This window comes from Thermobia domestica, chromosome 3 (assembly GCF_964235325.1).
Source record: "Thermobia domestica chromosome 3, izTheDome1.hap1.1, whole genome shotgun sequence".
NCBI classification, from domain to species: Eukaryota; Metazoa; Arthropoda; class Insecta; order Zygentoma; family Lepismatidae; genus Thermobia; species Thermobia domestica.
This window is the reverse complement of record NC_137456.1, coordinates 104981689-105005379: the sequence shown is the minus strand read 5'-3', so window position 1 is coordinate 105005379 and position 23691 is coordinate 104981689. Positions and strand designations below refer to the sequence as shown.

General features: G+C 35.7%; 1 protein-coding gene across 6 annotated transcripts in view; it reads left to right on the top strand.

Moving 5' to 3' along the window:
- LOC145680637 (LIM domain only protein 3-like) overlaps positions 1–23691 on the top strand; it is a 435720-nt gene that overhangs the window by 288730 nt on the left and 123299 nt on the right. Inside the window, exon 4 of one of the 6 annotated variants that reach the window (XM_081751334.1) lies at positions 750–816. The exons of the other annotated variants lie outside the window; for them this stretch is intronic. The gene's annotated coding sequence lies outside the window, so the exon portion shown is untranslated. The remainder of the gene's footprint in view (positions 1–749; positions 817–23691) is intronic. 6 annotated transcript variants of the gene reach the window in all.

Below are 23691 nucleotides of genomic sequence, written 5' to 3'. Positions count from 1 at the left end.
TGAAGCGTAAAAAATGGTCTAATCTTAGTCGTTGATTTTTATTTGAAAACTGATCTATGAGGGAGATAATATAATGAATCTGTAGCTTCCTCTAGTGGTATTTCTTTCGAAACTTTGACATCTCTTTTCGTCTGGATCACTTTGCTTTAGTTCTTCTTTACATAAAATGCACGAATGAGTTTTTGTAATGGAATAACTTATTAATCTTGGTCTTACTGTAGTCATACTGTCATTTCTTGACATATAACACCAAGGTTTATGTCCCAGTTTGACCGATACCGACACCGACAATGTTACCGATACCGACAATATTACACATGGTATACTCAGTTGTGAATCTGAATTAAACTATTGCAGTTTTACTTACTGCATTCTGATGGTTGTTACAAAAACATTCATAAATATTTTCTATCCATTTCTAATTCATATGAACACCATGACTTTATTTGCCCTCGAACAGTCACATAACAAAAAAAAAAAGAAAAAAGAAAAAAAAGAAAAAAGAAAAAAACGAAAAAGAAAAGAAAAAAAAGAAAGAAATATTTTCCACGTTTTTATAGAACATGCATTTATTGTAGACATTTTGCTATTTACTCAAATAAATGTTATACATATTTCAAATACAACTAATCTCCATTCAGCTAATCTTTACAACGAAAATACTTCTGTAAATCAAAATGTTCTACTCAACATCACTGTTCTACCTCCTATACTCTACTGTAGTACACTGTTCTATTTTCGTTTTTCAGAATGCCACAGAAGAAGTAGATGAGGTGTTTTTATTACTGTAAATATGAATGGAATGTTTTGAATAGGGTAAGTGTGAGTCCGATGGTTTTGACTATTAAGAGGAAGTAAATAATTTAATTACTGTAAGGATGAATAGAGTGTAGTGTATGGATGCAAAAATTGAACGATACGAGAACTAACTGACACAAACAAAGGACGCAGAGGAAAATATTAGAAGCAAGAATGAATGAATAAACTAGAAAATGGAGACGGTTATGAAACTCTACAACATGTGTTACAAATAGCGGCTTATAGAATATTAATTAAGGCTAATGGAGATTACTTAAGATGAGGCGAGGAGGAGAAAGGTGAATTAAACCTTTGGGTAGTCAGGATTATAATAAAAAGCAACGTCTGAGAGCTATGGGTATACTAACTCTAAGTAGATTGGATTAACACTGGATGGAACCAGTGGTGGGCTTTTGCTACTTAAGCAATATAATTTGATTAATTAAGTGAGGATTTCATTGATTGTTTAGATCAGGATTTGTTCGTGTGGTCTACTTACGGCAGGAATGATTATGCTTTGGTTATTGTAGGAATTGGTCTAGTGTTTTGACTATAGTAGAAATGGATGTAAACATGAGGATTCCGTGCATTTTGGCTATGGTAAAAAGCAGATATAGTATTTTGGCTATAACAGGAATTGATGTATACTGAGAAAGAAGTATGTGGTGTACGCAAAACCTAAAGTTATGTGTGTAAATCCTGTAGTTTTTGGACTTAATGTACAGCAAACGTATAACTGAAAAATTATATTTTATACGTACATTCCGTATAAGTGTTCCGAATAAACGTACTTTCCGTACGAACAAAATAACTGTATATAGACGGTCAGGATCTCACATACATATGGACGTAAGTAGCATAGTCTACAGCTGACGTGTGTAACATACGTATGTATGTAATATACTGAAGACTGTTAGATGCCATACATCCTGCAACTCCATGATCTAAGGGGGAAAAGTATGTAGCATGTGGATAACGCATGTTCCGTACTGATTTCCGTAGTAAACATGAGGATTCCGTGTATTTGTACAATATACGGCTATAGTAAGACTTAAAATAAAGTAAAGTTTTAAGCTTTGGTCAGTGTCTCTTTTGTTAAAATATACGGCTGTCCGAATAACGGATTTTCTCAGTGTAGTGCTTTGCTTATTGCAGAAATGAATGTAGTGTTTTGACCATGGTAGGAATGGATGTAGTGTTTCAACTACGATAGGTAATAACGTAGTACTTTGACTACAGTATAGGTGAAAATGCGTGTCTTGATTTCAATGGAGTTGGAACTATGAGTTGTTAGATTGTTTTACATAAGTAAAAAAATACGATACCTATGGAAGAAAGCAAGGAAAAAATATATGAAAAAGATATTGCATACATTTCTCTTATCCTGTGCTGATGATACACAATACGTTATGTCTGTTTTTCTCTTTCTCTCTTTCTGGATGTATGTGTATTCTGGAATTGGGGTATACCTTAAATGGGATAGAATAGATGAGGCACGGTAAGGAGTGGGAGCAAGATAGGAAACTCACACTCAGCTCCCCAAAAGCATTGCAAACTGAATGGAAAGTTTCATAATCGTAATAGCCATTTTTAGACAGTGAAGAAGGCGAGGTAGGGGAACGAAAAAAAAAGAATATTCAATAAACGACCACAAATCGTGTCCATTTACCAAACAGCATTCCATCAAGATGCTATCATCCTCACACTTCGAAAAGAGAAAATCTTTGCCAAGCGAATGTGAACCTTATGGGAGATTTTCTCAGCTTCTTGCATTTTCACACCTTCCTTCGCTCGGTTTCTCTTCTTCTTCTTCTATCCAAATAAGAAGAATAAGGAAGACGATCATGGAGAATTAAAAAAAGAAGTTTTGTATCAAAAGAATTCTAGAGACTACCGCACCAACCAATTTAACCCATGTTGCACTACTATCAGTTCTCCTTAAGAGGAAAAATATTTCTCAATACACGTATATATATATATATATATATATATATATATACAAGCTTCCCTTTTTCTTTTCCTCAACTTTTGGTGTGTGTTATCGAAGAATATTAAAGCCCAAAACCTCGAAAGGGTCTTCGGATCAATAAGGTCCATTATGGCGTGTAACCATTTTCTTGCGAAAAGCCAGAAAGCGGATCGCTTTCATAGGCTTGGAAATAAGTACCATCTATTTCACTGATAAAATCATAATTGACTCGCCGTGACAGCCGATTTGCACACGGTCCCTTTGTGGTCTGAAATGAAGTTCGTATTGAAAGCAATCTGGTCCAGCTAATGCTGAAATAACGACCTAGAGGCTGGTGAGGGTGGTTTGAGGTTGGGAGGACGAAGAGGAGAGGGAGAACCGCCAACCAACCCTATCCTCTTCCCCTTTCGCTCTCACCCTTGATTTGAGCTAATCCAAGCAGCAGAAAAGAAGAGAACCACGTTTGCGAGAAGATAAAACACGCAGAGATGTGAGAAAACGGACAGAAAATGATGGAGATGAGAAAACAAGAATAATAGAAGCAGCCAAAAGGAGAAGAGAATAAGTGGATGGGATGGGATGGGTTGTATAGAGAGAAGAACTGGTGGTAGGGGGAAAATGAGGGAACACATCAGCAGTAGGAAAAAATACCTAGAAAGTGCTGCCATCTGTGGTTGAAAATGAAAAAAGAAGTTAATGAACAAAACATTAAGCTTTGAGAAACTTTTCGTTGGTTACAAAAAAAACAAAATTAAAAGGAAAATGATATGAAATGATATTCACGTCAGCTAAAGCAAGGTGAACCAATGATTGCTGAAAGAATATTATTTACAACTTAAGAACTACATTTTGTTTGACGTTGCTTGACGTTTTGGCGTGAACCAATGACAACACAACGAGCTATTGCCAAATCTAAGGAGAGAGATTGACTTTGAGCAAGCGTATATTGCGACATGGTGACAAGTTGCCTGTATCACTAAGAACAAATGGAATGTCTAACGAAGCAAATTTCCACATCACAGTTTTTTTCAACGTTGCTATAAACGAATTGGTTGACAAGAAAGCAGCTCTTAGGGTAAAATGTCAGTTTAATTGCCGTGCACTATAGTACTATTTAATTAGTGAATCATTAAACCGCACATAAAGGTACTATTTAAAAAGTGAATCATGCCCACAATAGTACTATTTAAAGAGTGAATCATTGAACCATAGCAGTGCGAAAGTAAAGCATTACTTCCCGGTGACAGCGATGATTCGTGTACATCAAGGTTAGGATTTTAAAGAGTTTGGTTTACCAAAACTCTGTGTGTCTGTCCATCCGGAAAACAAAATAAGTCTCAAGAACTACTTAGTGTATCACCATCAATTTTGGCCAGGGTTTAGAAGAAGAAAAGTTTAGATTCGAGTGCGTTGATGGAAATTATCCATCTAGTGGAAATGATAAAAATCAATAATTTCTAGTTATAACATTGATCACTAGAGAGCAAAAAGGTTTCGAGAAGCGGTTTCCTGTGATCTATTAAGCGTCCCAAGAATGCAGTTAATATCCATCCTTAACTTTCTACTGAAACAAAAAGTTATGGAAATACACTACAATTTCCAGTTTCAGTGTTTATCTACATAAAGCAAAAATGCTAAAGAGAGGGTTAAAGAGAGATAATAAAAAAGTTTTTTTTTCTTTAGAATTGATTTAGTATTCTAAGATTAGATACCATCTTCTCCCTTTAACCCTCTATTTAAAAAAGGAAATGACAGAAATCAACCACTTTCAGTTTTAACGTTGATTGCCTTAGAATAAAAACGGGAATAGATACCGATAAGCGGTTTTCTGCAATCAATTAAGTGTCCCAAGAATACAGTTAATACTCATCCTTTAACTTTCTACTAAAACCGAAACTTATAGAACAGGCTACAAGTTACAGTTTCAATATTTATCCACATAAATAAAAACGATAAGAGATAAGAAGCCTTTTTTTCCTTCTTTAGAATCGATTAAGTGTTGTAAGATTAGGTCCGAAAATTTTTCTCTATTAATTCTCTGTTCAAAAAGGAATCAATCATTTTCAGGTTTAACGTTGATCGCTATAGAATGAAAACGGTAATAGACACCGTGAAACGGTTTTCTGTAATCTAATAAACTTTCCGAAAAATATATTCTGTCTTCACTCTAACTTCTCTACTAAATCTGGAAATGCTAGAAATCTACTATCATTTCCTGTATCAACATTAACTGGGAGAAAATCATGCCACTACCAAATATTTAATATAATTCAAATTAATTGACATAGCAACAAGTTTTTGAGTAGAGAATTAAGGGTAATGGGAAACACATTATGGAACTGTTAAAAAAATAAATTATCACGTTGTATACAGTGTTAGAAACCAAACCTCTTTACGTGACGTACACCGTGACACTGCGATCTCGTTCATGCAAAAGATGGAACTAAATTCTTCTCTCTTTGGCACTCTGTTTTGAACAAATTACCTTGTTGGGCAATAACATATTGAGTGAATTAGTAACACCGGTACCTTCCTTGGTACTTGGTTTGATTTATTGGGGTTAAATGTATCTTTTTAATTACTGGTGTTATATGGCACATGAATCTACAAATAAACGTTGGGCCCGAACCACATGCGCTTTTGTCAAATAGAAACCGCATTTCAAGTACTTGTACCAAACCGATAAACACTAAAGTACTTCTTCCTAATTTAGTGGATAGAACCTGTACTTTTGACGCAGGAAGTCTCATCGAATTTCTGTAAAGTCTTTAACAGTGATTCAGAACCCACTCTAAACTGACAAATATAGCCCAACTCTGAAAAAGGAAGTACATAACCAATCAATCATTTCTTTTATTTGTGACATTGTATCTAAGGATTTTCGAGGACTATAGTATTGACTAAAAGCTTTAAAGGAACCAACAAGGAACTTCCCTACTGTAATTGCCACAGTACATTTACTCGTACAAGAATTAGGATTAGAAATTATATTTCTGGGCTGTTTGCGTCTATGGCCATGTTAGCTTTTCACGTATAAGGGATGACAGCCCTAGCTGATTCCACTATTCGAGGAAAGGGAAGGAAGGAAACGACCTCGGACCTGTATGTTAGGTACCATCCCGGCATTTGCCTGGTGTGAATGAGGAAAAACCTCACTCAGGATTGCTAGCCTGAAAAAGCTTTTATACTTTTTCGACTGAGTGTCACCAATGGAACCGCTCGCACTGAAGACTAAAGCGCTAGCGACTACGCCACGCTAGCCGTAGTTACTTGTACAAGTTTGGTAACGCAGCATTATGATTTTCTGCGAAAGTTTCAACTTCGAAAACTATTTTCTTAAATATATATTAGTGTTTGATCAAAATGTGAAACATAACATGGAACACGGCCAAACAGTATCCCTATTTCGTAATGAGATCGTTATTTGTAAAATACTTTATACATACTGAGCACAGATCTAGTAGGACCTAATAACAAGCGTCATCTAGGTGGTTATCATCTTTAAAACACACAACATTTTAATTCTATTTCTTACATTTTTTAGATATCAGAACACATGACCAAAGGAAACAGTATCTTATGTTTTACATGAAGCATCACTCCATTTTATAATACAATATTTATAATAGGTAGTGTCTCATTATACTGTAGTTAAGGCAATAGAGTAATGCTTCTACTGACTTCCAATTTGCGATCCACCTTAACTACTTGTTTCTGAATAGCTCACTTTTTATAATCAATTTTAACGGTGACACTATAAATAACAGTTAATGGAAAATAAGAAACAGCCTTAAGGATTATTAGTCAGAAAAATAGCAAATAGCTTATCAAATTATGATAACCTTGTATATATGTGTATGTGTGACACCGCAATGGGAAATCTTCCTGAATCCCTGTGATGTGTCGTAGTCACTCAAACCATCCCGTTACCACCATCAAAGGGGTACAGAGAGAAGGGAGAGGGCAGTATGCTGAATGGAAGAACGAGAGAGTTCAGCAGCTGACGCTGTAAACACATGTTTATTTTGTTGGGAGAAAGAGCGAAGGCCGGTTTGAAGTCTAGGCGCAATCAGAGCGTTAATTCGCTTTGTATGTTGCACCAAATGCATTGGCGTTTTACTCACCCTGGAAGAATGGTGTATGAGGGTAAAAAGAGACAGAGAGAGAGAGAGACTGATGAACAGGATGAAGCAGAGAGGTTTAAATGGGTATCGATCTTCTCTTTGTTTGTTTGTTTCTTATGGATGAATTGCATTCTGACACTTAACTATTGTGTATAACTTTACTTTTAATAAAAATAAACACTCTCGTTTCACTCCTCGTGAGAAATAATTAGGATGAGTAAATAGAGATTTAGATTCTTTAACAGGTGTGCTCGGAATATTAATAAACTTTACAGACTCCAATTTTTATACAAAAGATAATGTGTCCTAAGCACACATTGACTTCTATCACCTTTATCTCTGACTTTCTACAAAGGAATATGCTCCCTCTTAATTTAAAGAATTTTTCTCAATGCTAAGTCAGAACCAATCTATGAAGTAGAAAATAACTTACTTAGTCTTCTAAATGCTTAATACCTGTACCATTCTAGATGTGCCTGGGGGACATGACAGATTTCAGCTACCACCTCCAAGAAAGCGAATGCCCTTGGGACTCCTTAATCAGAATTCCCGACAAAAATCTTGACACGCCGCTCAAAAATCTCCCGGCTCCAAAGCACTTGCTTTTCTCACAGCATGTGGGATTACATTTTATGGTTTCGTGAAAGAATCACAAAGCAAAACCAGTCCCACTCCTAGTTGATACTGTTGTCAATACGGCCATTTTACGCAAGAATGTTGCCAGCAAGCAGTCTGTTCAAAACGGTGATGTTCATGGCAACCAACTCCCTCTCAAGAAGGATTTTTGTGTTATCTGCAAGAAATTTGGCCACCACACTGGATCTGGTGGTTGTCCTCTTCAATCTTTTCTTCTACAATGTATCATCCCCTTCGTTTTATCACAGTCGGCAGCACCTCTATCCCCAAGGAACCTTCCCACAGCATTTCTCAGAACCAATGTTTTTTCGGACACACCACCGCCAGCGCTGCCTGCCACTCCATTTGGGGACCACCTGTCGAAGCCACTGGAATTTTATCTGGCGAATATCTTACTATGAACATAGTAATCTCGATTACCCATGTTCTTACTCGCGGTCTCAATAATATAAACTTTATCACAGATCAACCAAAAAATTTCGCAAGCTACTTTCAAAATTCTCATCCACACGCCCAGGATTTTGACGTCCAATCTCAGAGATATGTTTGTCTTCTTCTATCAAAAAGGCAGCTAAATGACACTAGAAAGATTCATATATCGTTTTTCCACCAGTAAATTGCAGTTTTTGTTTTTTGAATTAGTTATATTTATATTCTTTTACGACGAAAACTACTTCTGCTTTTACCTTTATGAAAAGCCACTTCATACTATACATCTTAGCCGACTATTGGAGCAGCTGTCAACCAATCAAACGATATCTTTCCCATTTTAACTAGAGATACATGGAAAGAAACGAAACAGGATTTCTATGACGAGATGCGAGACGAAACAGGACCTTTTCCAGTAGAAACATACTTTCCGAGACGAGGCATTACATTCATAACACGTTTATGAGATTAAAAAAAAAAAAAAAAAAAAAAAAAAACTGCAGCAAAGTCTCGTGGACAGTAAGCCCTCGCAGGTAAGTTCAAGTGCAACGTTTCTTTTCTTTCAATGTTTTGTGATATATTATAATAAATTAAGTAAGTTCCTCATATAATAAACAAATTAACATTAAAAAATAAAAAAGAAAGAAAAATATTTACAATAATAAAAAAAATTGGATTAGCAGCTGGAAAACATTGAACCCCTTACAAGGAGGGTGTCCGAAGTGTAAATCTCAGATTTAAAAAATGTTTATGCAGATCGTTAGGGAGGCTCATGGAATAAAGATCGGCACAACAAATTTCGGCGGAACCTCATATTTGGGTGGGGCAGTGCCCCATTTGCAATTTTCGGTTTTCGCAGTAAAAAACGGCCTTTTGATTTGAAAATTGACTTATTGTTGTCGACAAACGTTGACATTCGTCTTATTTTACGTAAAGATCGGGGATCGAATTGTGAATCGGGGATCCCTGTGTGGGGGGCCCCCCTCTCAAGTGTGATACATGTTCTTCTTCATTTTGACGAGCTAAATTCAAATATGTCATTAAAAGTATTTTGTGGAGGACATGTGCAGCTCAGATCTCTACCTAGTTTCTGGGACGCTGAATCACAAGTTGAAAGAGAACTGAGAGGCTTGAAATAGGAGTTTGGCAGTATCAGTGTTTACTGTATGGATTGTATGTTTTACAGAAATGAAACGCTCATCCGGAATTAGTAGCAACAACGATACTACAATGTAGGTGATGTCATATTCACTTTAATTTTCTTAATATTTGATATTGTGTAATTAACGATTGGCAAGTATTTACCTGCAGAACCTTTTGACACGTGTGCTAGAAAGCCCGTTAGTCACTTCGTGACTAATAGAAATAGTATAGGGAACATAACGAAGAAAGAAAATACGAAAGAAAACTGCATACATCAGCTAATCCAATGATTTTGAATTACCCAGGGTGCAGGAGTGAGGACCCCTCTCCACTTGCTTACCCAACTACTGCTTCAACGAAGCCTCACTGACTATAAGCAATGCATAAACGAATGTAGACGTGGACAAACTTCCTGCATGCATTTATGTGGTACTTATGAGTATTTTAAAATTAGTATTCAGAAATAGAGCACAATCAATTCTATATTGTTGTGCAAACTAAATTAAAAATTACCCCAGGCGGGGTAAACAGCCGTTAAAACAACGAAAAGGTTGCGTGCACAACATTAAATACACTCACAGTTCATTTGACGCTGTTTAAACCATGCGCGAGAAACCTGTTTACTCGATTCGCGAAGTGCACGCGTCCTCGTACAGACGTTTCGGGTTATTGTTTTATATAGAGATTGCATTTTGTCATTAGGAAGCCAGTGTCTTATAGAGCGTTATGAATTGCGTTGTTTATGCTGGTGTTAGGTTCAATGTGTTTGCATAGTGTTAGTAAATTGGATATGTTTTTGAACATGTGAAGCCTCATAATGAATCCTGTGAATATCATTTCACTTTTACAAACTGCATTTCCTGCTCAAAAATATGTAGCAACAATTATTACAGATAAGGAAAAAGAATTGGCATCATTTTTCATTGATATTTTAGAATGTGGTATGAAAGATCCCATTTTTGTTGTCGAAAAGACGGCAGAACTCGACATCGATAAATGGTTAACAGTGTCCATAGCCGTAGACTATCCGGAATGCGAAGTTGTTGAAGATGACATCCCTAAAGGTGACTCAGTGACAATAGAGTACAAGAAGAAAGTCGTCGATTTTTGGAAATCCAAATCAAGTCCTAGAGGTAAAAGAAAATTTTCAAGTGTACAAATTAAATTTTAAAAAGTAAAACATGTGTCGCAACTTTATCGGTGGGAAGCTCAAATTGATAAACAAGGAACACGGAATGAAAAATGTTCATCTATTTCCAATTTTGTGTAAGCAAAGTTCATTAAAGCTAAAAGAGATTTCATGCCTGTACATGACACGGGTCTTCGGAAATGGGCAATTGAAAAAGGGAAAGGAATTAATATTGAAAACTTTAAGGATTCCAAAAGGTTTAAACGGAAACATAATATTGTGTCGTGAGCAGACGTTGACAATTCAGAACAAACAGAAACTTCGGCCATATCTTTCCAGCTAGAAGTCATGGATACGTTATCAGAATTCGATATAGACAATACTTACAATTATGATCAAAGTGGTTTTGCCATGGAAATGCACTATAATCGTATGTTAGCTATACAAGGTCAAAAAAGTAGAAGTTTCTGCTCAATCCAAGAATGCCTTATCTCATTGCTATACAATAATGCCCCTTATGTCTGCCAATGGAAAATTAGTTGGGCCATTATATATTGTATTGCAAGAACCGACAGCACAATTTGGCTGGAAAACTTTATTCCAGCTCCCAAATGTTAAGCTTTCCGCATCGAAATCTGGAAAGATGGGTAAGCTGCACTTGAAGGAGTGGATTCGTGACGTTTTGATTCCTAACATGGGGGACAAAAGTGTCTTGCTCGTAGATTCATGGTCACCTTTAAAGGAGCAAGAGATGCAACAACACATTCCGGACGACAAAACGCTATGTATCAAACAAATTCCACCGGGAACAACTTGGGCTGTACAACCGTGGGATGTTTGGGGTTTTAGAATATGGAAGAATTTTGAAATGAAAATAACAGATTTCATAATTATACACCAAATTGATATACAACTTCACCAACGTAACAACATTATAAAGTTCCAATCGCTAGTTTATGAACAACTATCATCACCAAGATACCATGATGTGTCCAAATATAGTTGGTATATATCCGGATATGTAGAATCCGGAGGCCGCCAAAATTTGTTAATCCAGTGAGTTTCTCATTTTCTCTTAAACGACAGTATCGTATGCGATGAGTGCGAAGATATAACACTCCTGAAATGTAGCTGATGCTACAAAAGTCTTAGCACGCAACACTTTTTCAAGGAGTTCCATTTCTGTAAAACATACAGCCCTTAAAGTAAGCATGGATTCTGCCAAACTCCTATTTCAAGTCCTTCAGTTCTCTTTCAACTTGTGATTCAGCATCCCAGAAACTATTTATAGGTAGAGACCTGTGTCGCACATGTGCTCCACAAAGAACTTTTAATGACACATTTGAATTTAGCTCGTCAAAATGAAGGGGCAACATGTATCATACTTCTGAGGGGGACCCCGCCACACACACAGGGATCCCCAACCCACAATTGAAGTATCTTTACGCAAAAGAAGACGAATGACAACGATTGTCGACAACAATAAGTCAATTTTTAAATCAAAAGGCCGATTTTTACTGCGAAAGCGGAAAATCGCAAATGGGGCACTGCCCCACCCAAATATGGGGTTCCGCCGAAATTTGTTGTGCCGATCTTTATTCCATGACCCCCCCCTAACGATCTGCACAAACATTTTTGAAATCTGAGATTTACACTTCGGACACCCTCCTTATTAGACCAATTTAATGTTGGTCCACATCTAATATAGCTTCAACGATGAAAAGGAACACCAAAATTTAAAAATAAACAAACAATTTCCGTTAAAGAAGCAAAATACAAAATAACAGCTTGTACTTCGTACTTAGTTTTTTTTTTCTTCTAAAAGCCTTTATAATGTCGTTGAATTTATTACTAACTTTTGATTTTCGAAATATGGTTAGCATTTTTCTATGTTATATGGATACTATTCTGCGGCATATTTTGAAGTAAACACGCCAACAGAATACTGCATTTGATTTTTTTCATTGACCCTCAACGTTTCTAGTTTCCTTTTGCCTAGAATTCAGGCTATGATAAAATAACATTGGAGAGTACCTACATTTTAGTGCCGTATTGATCATAAGAATAGGTATTATTATTGTAAAGCCAATATTATATTTACCAGTTTGGAACTATTAAAGATGGAGGAAAAAGCTTTTTTCATACGGATTCAATGACCCCAAAAAAGGATTTCATTTTTGACTTATGATTTTATTGAAACAGGAAGTGGCGAATCTATCCCTTCTGGTTTCAATATTGTATCCAAGTAGTTAAGAATACTACCGTAAGTTCATAGTGTGAATCAGAACTCCTCTTATTTTATTAAATAAAATATTTCGTTCGTTCTGCTTTGATAATGGATATTCGTCGTTTGTATACATATATACAGGGTGTTTCAAAAACACCTACAACATTTGGGAAGTGATTCCTGACACCAAGATAAGACAAAAAGTATAGACCAACCTGGGTGCACAAATGCTTCCTTTTGGTGTTATAGGCTGCCGAAAACATGAAAAAATGAACTTTAATGATACATAGCTATAAAACTATGGAACCTACCGTAGTCGGGTCAAGATTTCACTTAGGAACTAGTATGTGTCTATCCAAATATCCTAGTTTCAGAATCCTGAGGTACTTCTGGAACACTTTTTATAGCGGGAGTTGGTGACTGTTTCAAATTATATGCCCGCAGCCAAACTCCCTATACAAAAATTGTTGCGTAAGTACCTTAGGATTCTCAAACACGTGTTTTTGGATAGGGCACATACCACTAGTTCCTAAGTGAAGTCTTGACCCGACTACGATAGCGCCATGGTTTTGAAGCTATGGACCTTTAAAATTCATTTTTCATGTTTTCGACAGCCTATAACTCCAAAAGGAAGCATTTGTGCACCCAGGTTGGTCTATATTTTTTGTCTTATCTTCGTGTCAGAAATCACCTCCCAAACGTTGTCGGTGTTGTTTTGAAACATCCTGTATATATCACACTTTATATAAGATGATACAACAAAGTTTCGCAAATAAAATGTATTGAAACCAGGCACACAATATATAAATTAGTTACTCATAGTTCTACCAAAAGAAAGGTATAAGATATCACACCTATTCATGCATTTAAAATGTTCAAATGTTTTCACATTTTCCAAAACATTATACATTAAAACTTTTAAATTAAGTCTTCCAGTATTTTTAAACTAATGCAATGTAAAATAGCGACAACGTATTGTAGTATTCACCAACAATACACTTAAAAAGTTATTTTAGTTATATTATTTTTAGGTATTAAATTAAATATTACTATATTTATGTTTTGCCTGTTAAGAAAGGGGACTTATAATACAATTTAAAAAAAAAAAAACATTTCATTCATGGACAATTTGATTGATTTTGTTAAGAAATTTAATTAAATTACTAAACTGAGTTTCTTAAGGAGATTAATTAATTTAAACTATTCTTTGAAGAGAAACTGGGTCAGCAGGATTTTATGAAATGTGACATCATAACTAAGAGAAATATTTTCATAAACTTTGTTCAAAGAAAAGCTGGCTTAATTTGTCAATTAATTATATCTTGATATTACTTTCAGTGTCTGAGCAAGAATGTATGCTTAACAAATTCATTTAATGAAGTTTAGATTTGTATGCTTAAGAGAGCTCACGTTCTAAAGGTATTCAGCTTAACTCACTTTCAAACCTAAAAGATCGAGGTAATTTCACACTCAAACTCGAAAATTAAAAAGGATATGAGCTCATTTTAAGATCAAACTCAAAGGAATTGAGGTAAGTTCACTCCAAAACTCATAATTTCAATAAAGGAGTTAAGCTTATTCAACGCTCAAACTGAAAGAAATGGAGTTGAATTCACCTTTAATTTGGGATTTAAAAAGAGCTAAGTTTACTTCAAGCTCAAACTGAAAAATCTAGGTAAGTTCAGGCTGAAATTCATACTTTGGAAATAAACTAAGCCCACTACACACTCCTACTGAAAGAAATCGAGCTAAGCTGAGGTCACTCTTGTAACTTAAACAGAGTTAAGCTCAAACTGAAAGAAATCGAGGTAAGTTCAGCTGAAAATTTATTTTGAAACAAGAATCAAAGTCATTATAAAGTCATACTATATTAATAATTTCATGTTATCATTTGCGTAAAGTAATTATTACTTGCATTAATCATTAAACCTTTCCTGGGCGCATATTCTTCTGCTACACGTGGTTGTGCGTTCGATTCTTGTTAAAAGAGCATTTAACGCATTACAGAGGCTCGATTTTAACTTTAAACTGTAGATTCATGTCATATATTGCCTCTGTCCTGAAAAAGGATACTACAACTTTGCAATATAAACGAAATCGTTGAGAATGCAAAAAGAAATAATGCTCGTTATTATTAGTTCTATTTAAAGTCAAATTTCAATAATACACCAGATACTCATTGTTACAATAGTTGCTTTTAGGGTAATAATTTCTTAGATTAACTAAGACATATTTATATATACATATTTTCTTGTTAAGACTGGAACTAACCATCAGAAGGATAAAAGTAGCTTCGTAATACACTTTGTGTAAGTATATATTTTATGAAAAATTGCCAAAGAATGTGTCTGTTTTCTGTTTCCTCAATACGTTCTTTCTTCGTAGTTGATTACTTAAGAAACACAAAGTGACAGAAAAGAAGGGGAATACGTAAGAAAGAGAACACTAAGAAGAAGAGAGACACATTAAAAACAGAATTGTGTCGAAGAAAAATGAAACTTTAGCAATAAGAATGATAATAGATAATAGTTGTCTTATATAAAGTGAATTGTTTTTCATCAACATATTGTGAAATAAGCCAAAACCTGTAATAATAAAGAGACAAGAACCAGAAACCTCTGGAATGACAAGTTTCATTTATAAAATGTCTTTCTTAGACCATTAAGTAGATATGCTTCAGCACAACAGAAACCAGATACCGAAAAGTTGAAGAAACCGAAGAACAAAGAAGGCCAAGATTCTTATGATGATTCTTCAAAGATATGTAATATTTATAATTCATTTGATATTTCTAATTTGTATTTGATACACTAAGAAAAATCGGTTATCCAGACAGCGGTAAATTTTACAAATATACGGTTTCCATACGTTTACTACGGAAATCTGTATGGGACATATATTTCCACATACTACATATGTACTAGCCATTTCTTGCTTAGACGCTACATCATGCCGCTGCAAGATGTCTGACATCTAACTGTCTTCCATGTATTATATATGTATATGTATGTTACGTACGTCAGTTATATGTTATATACGTCCATCTGTGTGTGAGATTCGGACCACCTATATATATAGTTCTTTCTTTCGTACGGAAAGTACGTATAGATGGAACACTTATACGGAAATTATTATAAAACATACTTTTTCAGTTATACGCTTTCTGCTGGATGTTACATTTAATCGTGCGTTAAGAAGAAAAACTACAAGTTTTACGCATGTAATGTACATTTTTAAGTGCGCCACATAATTTTTTTCCCATCTGTTTAATCATAAATTATTCTTGCTCTTAGAACTTTCCTTCCGTATTCATGTACATATTTTAAATGTCGTTAGTGTTAATTATTGTAATTAATTAAAAAAAGTAATTAATTAACAGTCATCACTACGCTCACTCACATTCTTTTTTAAGTGTAGTGAATTTTAACTATAATTCGCAAATTCCGCAGAAGAATTTAAAGTTTTAAATATATAAAACCTTAATTATGCGCGTTGTGTTCTATTATTGAAAAACATCGTCGCCTTTTTGATGTAAGAAAACGTTACGATAGTGAAAGAATTAGAAAATAAAATCCTGAGACGAATATTTAAGGTCCAAGAGAGACGGGAATGGTGAATGGCGGAAACTTCATAACTAGAGAAACTTCATAATTCATATCATTTACCTACGATTATTAGGGCTATCAAGTTAGAAGGCTCAGGTGAGTAAGTTGTGTAGTGAAACTGAAAGAAAGTAGGGACACTTTCAAAATTTTTGACTAAAAACTCAATTGGAAAAGATCATTAGAAATCTATAAAGTAGAAACTGGTTCTAGTTGGCTAAAAACGGAAGTTAATAGAAAGCATATGTTCTGGTTTTATGGGCCATTCCGTAAATTACAATCGTATAAAGCTTTTTTTTTTTTTTTTTAATATTCAAAAATGAGACATAGAGCAATCAATAGATTTCATTAGGCTGATCAAAATTATGTGATTGAGAGTATGTTTCCATACATACGCCAGGGGCGCACCCACTTTAGCTGATCCACCGAGTCTAGACTCTCCGAAACTTTCTAAATTTACATAATTTCTAATATTTTCTCGAAAAAAAAAAACATATTTGTTTAACAGGGAAATTTTTATTGAAACACAGAAATTTGTTCTTACACCTCATCCGTACTCTTTGTCTTATAGAAACAATATAATTTGAACACTTTTTCTGAAGATACAGGAGGAAATACTTTGCTATTGCCTATCGTTTTTTTTTTTTTTTTTCGGATGCAGAATAATACCCGTTCAAAGCTGTAAAAGCATAGTGACTTGTAGTATTGGACCCAAAGCTTGGACCCCCTTCCAACAAAAATGTCTCGGTTCGCGCCTGGTTTAAACAATTTTTTTTTTTTTTTTTGTTAAAAAAAGTAATTTTTATAGTGCTAAATCATGTGACAATCATGGCTAATAAAAGCAGACTCAAAAGCATGCCACATTTAAGGGGAAACTGATACAAAAAAAGATATGTCTCATCAAGTCTTTCATCGTGATATTAGCAGGATAGAAGTGTACACCAGTGGTTTCCAACATGAAAGGCGCCTCTCCTACAATGTGTGAAAAGTGAGCAAGGGGCACAAGCTATTCGCAAAGATAAAATACATTTCTTAATTGCAAATATTACCAATATTGTAGCGTAGAAGAGTTAAGTTAAATACTGTACAAAGCTAATGAGTAAGAACTTTGCTTTCATTAAGAAACAAGGCTGGAATGAAGAAAGACAGATATGAAGAATTCTTATTGGAAATAAATATAAATTTGTGAGAAGCTATTAATAATAATAATAATAATAATAATAATAATAATAATAATAATAATAGATTTAAGAAATCAATGCTGCATCCAGGGTCGGATGTAGGAGGGGTGCAAAGGTGCACGTGCCCCCTCCTTTCGTTGTAAATATACACTACTTAAAGGGAGAAGGTAGCAGTGAAAATAGCAACACTTCCCGAAAATTTCTGCTGTCATATTTCCATTTGGGCTTAAAACAAAGGGAAGTTTGGCAAACTCGATAGTTTAAGTCAATTTTCTAAAAGTTCAAAGAAAAGGATTCATCGAGAACAGACACTTAGCATTTCCAGGGCATTTCCTCATTCACACTACAAATGCCTAAAGACATTTAAAAAATTCCAATTGAATTCATATGTACTGGTAGTTATTGATGCACCCCCTCAGGTAATCCTAGATCCGACCCTGGCTGCATCTGATACCGCACAAAGGGACGGATAAAAAGCAAATATGATCAACGAATGGGAAGTAGGAGGGCGTGAAGTATGAAGAATTTATGCAGGACGGCTTCAGGTAAACAAAGTTATTAGTGTTGTACATTATGGTTAATGAGATATAATAACATAAAACTATCATTAAATCTTTCACTTTGTCTCGGACAAACATCGTGCGCGTCGGTTTTCTCGTAATTCATCCGTTTTTCATTCCACTATTTCGTTCATCACCATTACGGTGCATATACGTGGGACGTTAAACTAAACTATCTTATCTATTTATAAATTAGAAATATATTTCAACTAATTTTCTTAAGAGTTGTACGTATTTCCTGAAAATTGAAGATAAAGAAAAGCTTAAAAATTTATATTAATATATAAATTTATATTAATAAAATTTATATTAAATTATTATTATTATTATTTGAGAAAGATAGTCCTAATTTCAACAAAAACACTGAGAAATTTAAATGTAGATATTATTTAATGGGGACACATGTAAACAGAATTTAGGAGTGCTCTGTCATGGGTCGTTGAGGGATTGGCACTCCCCTGTACTAGATACGTCGGCAATCTTAAAAATTGGGGGTTTACCTTCTTATGTACGCATACAATTTCGATTTCAACCATAAATAATAGATACACTTGCTAAGCCTCAGATTAACAATACATTCTGTGTTATTAGAATTGAATAAATTTTACGAAAACTTCTCACAAGTACCTTAAAAGCAATATCTATTTTTTTAATTTGTCTATTAAAGAACGGAAACTGGCATACGACCACATGTATTACAATCAATTTCACTCTAACGCAGCACTTCTACGTATGAAAATAAAGGAATTGGTTAAAATGACATCCTCTGTTAGCAACGAAACTCTATAGAAGACCTACAGTTTAAACCACTAGTATCACTGTAGTGCGTTTGATATGCTCCCAATGGGAATCGAACCCGGCATCTCGTGTATCAAACTCAGGAATGCCAGAGAGGTTTTTAATTAGCCTGAGCCGAAGAAACACTTCTCTTTATAGTTTTCTAATTCATCTTATTCAATATTCTATGTAATCCGCAACAATGTGAACACGAACACAGAAATTTCGAATATAGTTAAAAATGGAAACTTGTTCCAAGTGGGGGACTTGAAACCTAGATGTATTGCATCTAGGGATCCGAAGCCGAACGTCCGAGACCACTAGACTGTTGCCATCAGCTGACAGAAGTGCGGAAGGAAATGTAAATAAATAAATAAATAAATAAATAAATAAATAAATAAAAAATAAAATAAAATAAAATAAAAAAATCATTCAATGAACTACTACGTTTTCGAAGGTACGTTTAAAATTATTTTATTTTAGGCTATTTTTGTAGTTCCTGAAAAGAAAAGAAGAGACAAGCTTGATTGGTTGAAATTTAGCGCGTCTCTTTTCATCAGCAAAGTTATCTGAGACGTGGACCTATACTTTCACGTGGAATCCGAACCACGATAATGCGTTCAAATTTTCAAAACTCTCCTATCGAGAACACCATGCAACAAAGGCTCGTACGCTACCTAGGTGGGACGATTAAAAATAACGCTTTGTAATCTTTTATTATTTTTTTTTTTGTCTGACGCCATTTTATTAAAACACTACTTTCAAGATTAGAAAAATTATACCGCCATTTTTTTTTATCGTTTTATTGTTTATATTGTAAGAGTTTAGCCTGGAAAATATTATTATGGTAGAATATTTATAATGTTTATATGACTTTAGTAGTTGGAAAGAAGTTTCTACATGAAAACCTGTTTTTAAAGATGTTATCAGTCTTTGGCAACACTGAACATGAGAAGAAAAGCTCGAGGGGTATTAAAACGATAGAAACTTTGACAACAAGAGATAAGAACGAACGCCTGAGACATTCTTTGTAAGGGTGAGTGATCGACGGGTGTACGTGTTTCTAGGTTCTTTGGAGGTATCTTTTGTTGTAGAAAGGTAATCAAACACGGCGCTAAAAGCCATAGAACTTCCTTAATAACTCGACAGAGTTTTGTCTCGCCCAAAACGCTGTTACCAAATCTATCAACGTGACAGATTCGACTTTCTTTCGCGTCAGTTTAGTACCGAGGAGGCGAAAAAGAGAGAAGAAACGACAAACAAATAAACAGAACGAACAAACAAGAAACGAAAATCTGAAGCTGATGTTGAGGGGAAACAGTTGTCGCCACATGAAGATGAAATGAAGGAACTTGAAATAGCAATCTTTGCTGGAATCATAGATCCCTTTCCAAACCTGTGCTTTCCTGTGTTCTTCATGTTTTTCTTTCTTGTTCATAGCGTCATCCAATTTATTTATTTATTTATTTATTTATTTATTGCTTCATTCCATTCCTCCAGCATAATTGTACGTAACCTACTTAGTCTTAGAAATAAATCGTGATGTAGAAGTCCATGATCAACTTACATACAAATTTTTATGGCAGCCAAAATCCTTTATGAGAAGTACTATCAGGAAATTTATAATACTGTACATCCATATTACTGTGTTATAAGGCAACATATTTATGAAAGAAAATATATTTCAAGTTGAAAATAATGGACTGTATCTTCAACTTCGATATTATTCATAGTAATGAACTCAGTGGTAGAGCGCTTACCTCTGGTGGGTGGGGTTCCTGATTCAATCCCCAGCCAAGCAAATTTGTGGTGGACAACATCGTGTCCGTAAGTTTTCTTGCGGTACTCCCATTTCCCCCACATTATCATTCCACCAATTCTTTCATCATCATTTACTTGCCTTAATCGTAGTCTCCCTTACCTTAAAGGGCATAGGGGCCGCGGTGGCTCAGTGGTAGAGCGTTCACCTCTGGTGCTTGGGGTCCCGGGTTCGATCGCAGCCCCCGCCAAGTGAACTTTGTGGTGGACAAACACCGTGTTCGTGGGTTCTCCCGTTTCCTCCCACTTTCTTCATTCCACCATTTCATTCATTACTCATCATCACCATCTCCTTTAGTCTAACCGACTTAACCATGGGACGTAAAACTCAAAGATTTCAATTCATTTTTTTCCTAAAGGGCATAATCGCGGGACGTTAAACTGGAAGATTTCATTTCACTTTTTATTTATATTTTTTTACAGATTCAACTGAGGAACTTTGATTCTTATACTTTACAAAATCTTAATTTCTCTCAGAATATGGATGCTGTACGACCATTTGTTTCTCCAATTTTAACTTTACATATTTGAATGTATCGGTCTCCCTCTGTATATTTGAATCTCTCTCTCTCCTTCCTCTCTCTCTCTGTCATCCATCAGGAACTCAATGGCTTTTGGATCAAACCTTCGACTCTTGAAACCAGATATCAGCGCTCTACCCATGGGCCTTCGTGACTCCATATAGGTTTCTTTCTAGTAGGCGCGGGTATTAAGACAGTTCAAACAAATAACATAGACACAAAAATTCGATAACCAACGGTTTTCGCTCTGGAAATATCTATGTCCAAGATGTTCTTTGAGATGGGCGACCGATCACAGAAAAAGTGGATGTTATTCTGGCAAACGCTGAGCAAGAGTGCCATGTAAACAGTCATGAGATGGCAAGTAACCCATAAGAGCTCCTTCTTGGCTAAGCGTTTAGCGTACGCGCCTTTGGCGTGGGAGACCCGGGTTTGATTCCCGGCGGGATCTCATGTGGTTCGGATTCCACGTTAATCAGTATATCCCGTCTCATATAGCCTCGCTGCTGAAAGGGGCGTTAAACTCAAAATCAACTAAATCAGTGTTTGAGAAATTTTGTTAAAAGAGCTCTTATCCCTTAGTCATATGCATCCTGGTTTACTTTGTTGAATTTCTGGTTGCAGCATATTTTAGAATAAGTTTCTCCCATTAGGTGTTGCAAGAATTATTTTATTTTTAAAATATTTTGTATTTTTCTTTAAATATTTTACAGTATAAACTGCTTTTATGAAACATTCATTTAAAAAAAATCATAATGCAAAGTAAGTATATTTATAGGCAGCAGAAAGCCAAGTCCGTGTATTATTAGAGGCAAATAGCCCTAGTACTGTTTGATACATAGAGATACGTCATCATGAAGGGCAGCGAAAACACACGAAGTTCAGATTGAAACTCCCTACTATATGTAGCCGTCGTATCTTCTTGAATAAACTTTGCCATTTTATAAACATATTTAGTTACTAACTGCATTGTTAACAATATTTTTTTTCCTCCTCTTAAAAGATCTATGGATTATTTTGCGTCATCCTTTGTGAACACTTTTGTAGTAGTTTTCTTTCTTTCTTTCTTTTTTTAAATGAATGAGGTTAGATGCACTGGACATGCCAACAACGGAGACAGTTAAAGAGACTGTTTATTTACCCTTCTGCAACCTATCCTACATTGTTTTGGGTTAACAAATTCCCATGTGTCCGTGTGAGAGACAGTTTTCCACTATTCCTTTGTGTCCACGTATCGCTCTCTGTGTAGCTTGCCTGCGTGTGTGTGTGGGGGGTGGGTTAAACATTGTAGTATATTTTTCTCACAAACGACAAACGAGTGATTACATCATTATAGAGAAGGATAAACCTGTCGCGGTCAGTGGTTCCAAAAACTTCCCGCCCTCGCACACACAACAAGTTGTGGCCAGAGAGTTTGGACAGAGGCTGTCCGTCTTCTTCCCTACAGTTTACTCTTGGCTCTCGAGAGAGAGAAGCACCCGAAACCTCAGACTGTCACGTAACAAGTTTAAATCCTTTAGTAAACTAGAACATAAAATTTTAGTCTGGAAATTACAGCTAAACCGAGTGGTAAGTCGGTCTGATGGTCAGTTAGACCATGAGATATGAAAACCAAACAATGAACAACTAATTTGAATCTTGTATAAAGAAGCAGATGACCAATACATTTTCATTATATTTTTAGTAATTAGTTTTTTTTCTGTGAGTTAATTTCAGAGTCAATTTCTCAGTATCTTGTATTTGCCTTATTTAGCTAATAACTCTAATGTGAATTATATATGTTCTGAATCACTTTATTTGAGATCAACGTACTTCTGCGGTGATTTCTATTTTAGGTTGAAGGTTACGTACGAAAAGATCTACAGCACAATCAATCATAAAATGATCGATTGATATTTACTAATCATTCTTATGGAACATAATGCTGACGAAGGAGGAATCAATCAACTATTTTGGCGGCCTCCAAATATATATCACCTGTAGACTTGATTGATTGATTGATTGATTGAACTATTTAATGTCCCTTTAACAGCTTACATGAAACGAAATCTGGTGCTTCAAATGAGGTCCGAAATATTATTCTGCTTCAAGCAAGTGCCCTAGTGGAAATCGAACCTGATACAGAAATCACTCATGTTAGCTGTTTGTCGATGAAAGACTACACGAGGAGACGTGAATAAGATACAGTACCAACATATTTGAACTACAATACCGAGCAGATGCACCCCAATATCAAACAATTCCTCGTATTGGCAGAAGCTTGTAATATCAATTTGTATCAATCCAAAGTATAGAGAATGCATCATCCTGTTTGTTTCCGGGTCACATGCCTTGTGGTGGCTCGGTTCCCTTCAGGGGGAGATAGGGTTGGCAGTGGTGCCCGGACCCACTACCGGTACTTTAACTGCCATATGGTGGTGGGTTAGCATGCGGTGTCAACAACCTACCGGCAGAGGTGAGCCTTCGGGGGCATCCTCTGAAATGGGCGACTAACTCGTGCCATTGGATCTGAGAGAGTACATGTGACCCCATCACGTCCTCAGTGGGGTAGGTAGCTTTGGCTGCCGCACCTACCGGCGGGGGTGAGCCCATGGGTATCCCCCGAAATGGGCAACTAAGCCGTGCCCTTGGGTCTGGGAGATAAGGCTGCGTGGTACCCCAACACACTAAAAAGAGTGGGTAGTTGGTGTGCCCTGGGTGGGCGGATCCAACGCCCTACCGGGAGGATGATGTAGGTACTGCCCTCAAAGAGAGTGTAATGCGTTCTCTTGGGTCCG